Here is a 3,065-nt window from a genome sequence, read left to right on the forward strand (position 1 = left end):
AGCCATTCCTTCTCCATTCAAGGCTAACAGAACTAAGGGATAAAATGACAGCGATAAATATAGTTATTCCTCCATATCATAAATATTTCCTGAGTTCTATAAGCCACACAAAAAAACTCTATGATTAGAAACTTAAACCAAAGAATATTAAGTTTAAATATTTCTCTCCACATATACCAAAGGATGAGTACTGCTTTCCTGATCAAGGCCCATGCCAATGTGGGAGGAAGATAATTTTGTGCTTCCTATAATAAAAATTAAAAAAGGAAGAAGGAAAAAGTCCGAGAGACTCCATTCTTACTCTCTTGGTCTCCTCACCTTGCCCTTTTATTATGTTTCTTTTCAATTTAGTTGTCCCAGAAGTTGAACATTTCATTACCCTTCTTTGACTCCCTTGTCTTAAACATTAAGACACACATTCTCTCAAACTAAAATGAATGGCTCTAAAATTCTCCTTCATGTCCACTCCTATTTCCTTTTGTCACTGAAAGCAAGAACTTGCAAAGGAGACTCTATGCCCTGGATAGGATACAATTTAGTTCTGAAGTGTCTTCCTTTAATGCTGGCTTTCTCTGTATATTTGCGAACATTTTATTTTTACAAACTTGGGTCTTTTTTCCCAAGGAAAAACTAAGCAATGCTAAACGAAATGTCAGATAATTAACAATTAAATGGTATTGACAAATTCAAATATAAAAGCTCAGTAGCTCTATATAATATACATAAACTATAAAGAGAGAATCCCAAGACACTCATGTTACTAATTTATTAAACCAATAGTTTCGCACAGCTATCATGTTCCAGACACAGTATTTATCTGTATCTTGTCGATTTCATTTAAATGTCAACTCAACTGCATTCTTCACATGGTTTCATGGCTAAAATCATCTGGTAACAAAAAATTTGAAATTGTGTTACAGTACTGTAATGCACTGGATTCTTGACTCAAATGCCTATAACAATGTTATTTATTACCTTTAGAGAAGGATGGGAGAAATCTATAATAGCATACTCACTGTCTTTTCTTGTTGTTCCATGTTACATATGTAAATAATTTTGTTCTAATCCATCTTGTTGAAGTAAGCTCTCACTATGCAGCCCAGGATAGCCTTGAATTCATTGTGTAGATAAGGCTTGTCTCAGACTAACACAGATCGTCCTGCTTCTGTCTCTCAAATGCTAAGATTAAAGGCCTGTACCACCATGCCTAAATCCTTAGCCATTTGTAAATGGAATTACTGTATTGCTATCCAAGAGAGGGGAAGTTAGCAGTATGCACTAGATATTTTTTCTGACTTCATATTGTCTAAAAGTCTACCTTGATAGCCAGTATAACAGGCTGTTGGCAAAATCTTTTTTATTGTTTCCTTTATTTTTTGAGCTTATAATATAATTACATTTCCACCTTCCCTATCTCCCTCCAAATCCCTCCATATACCTAATTGCATATTATCATTTCTGTTACATATGCACATGTACATGCATATGCATATATATTCTAAATGCGACCTACATAGTTTCTATAATATTACTTGTATGTGTTTTCTGAGCTGATTATGGGATGTTAGACAATATATCTGTGTGCTGTTCCCAAGAAAGACTATTTATGCCTTGCTAGGTATTCTTTATTTTTATTTTTTAAAGCTACTAAGTGGTCTCACATGACATCCCAATCAATTCCATCCCTGCAGTCTTGAGAGGTAGAGTAATGAGAGGGGTCCCAGCTCTAATAAAAGAAGTTGCTGCACTGGTCCTTGTTGGCCCTTATCTGCTCTAAAGGGAATCAGGGAAACTCAAGCATTAACCAAAGAAAGGGTGGAAACAAGGTACGTATAAAAGGCATGTTATTGTGTTGAAAAGGAAAATACACTGGCATGCATAGAATAATATAAAGGCAGAACGAAGGGAAAGGTTATGTAAGTCAAAGGTAGACTAGAGACCTAGGAGACCTAAAGCCTTTCCAGCCACTGCCTCATTAGTGATGACAGTAACAAAAATGGTCATGGCACGTACCGTTTGGTGGACACTCAGTGTGTGCCAAGGACTGGGAAGTCATTCATTAAAACTGATTCTTTTAAAACATGTTTATCCATGAGTTCTTTTTGCTTTTGTAAATCAGATCTGCAGACAGAAAACTGACATTCAAACACATCAAGGAAATCACTTTGTTTTATCCTTGTCTATGCTTGTAATCGTTAGGAAGATCTGTTCTCTCTTTGTCTCTGCCTCTTCTACTGCTAGGAAATGAAGTCCTTCCTCAAAGGCTCTTACTGAGGCTTTACACAAAAATGAGAGGAGACTTCATGTCTCATTTCCCCTAGTCATTTTCAGAATATTTATTTTTAAATTGTTTGTTTGTGTGTGTGTGTGTGTGTGTGTGTGTGTGTGTGTTTACATGTGTATGCATATATTGTGGTACCTGTGTGGTACTCAGAGGACAATTTGTGGGAGTCACTTCTCTCTCTCTCTCTCTCTCTCTCTCTCTCTCTCTCTCTCTCTCTCTCTCTCTCCCTCTCTCTCCACTATGTTGGTTCCTCACGTAATGAGGCAGGCACCTTCACCCACTAAGACATTCCCCTCGTCCTCACTTTTGATCTTAACTTTTTATTTTAATCATAATTTTATTTTATTTTAGAAATCATACAACATGCATTCTATCTCATACATTCTGTCTTGTTAGCATCTCCATATTCTAGACTGGCTGTTACCAGAGCTGCCACAAAGAATGTCTCTAAAGCCTGACAAATACAGAGGAGGATGCTCACAGCTAACCATTGGACTGAGCATGGGGTCCTCAATGGAGGAGTTAGAGACAGGACTGAAGGAGCTGAATGGGTTTGCAACCCCATAGGAAGAACAACAATATCAACCAATCAGACCCCCAGAGCTCCCAGGGACTAAACCACCAACCAAAGAATACACATGGAGGGCCCCATGACTCCAGCTGTAATTGTAGCCGAGGATGACCTTGTCGGGCATCAGTGGGAAGAGATGCCCTTGGTCCTGTGAAGCCTCAATGCCTCAGTATAGGGAAATGCTAGGGCAGGGAGGAGGGAGTGGGTGGG

Source organism: Grammomys surdaster, unplaced genomic scaffold (assembly GCF_004785775.1).
Source record: "Grammomys surdaster isolate TR1022 unplaced genomic scaffold, NIH_TR_1.0 126086, whole genome shotgun sequence".
In the NCBI taxonomy this organism is placed as follows: Eukaryota; Metazoa; Chordata; class Mammalia; order Rodentia; family Muridae; genus Grammomys; species Grammomys surdaster.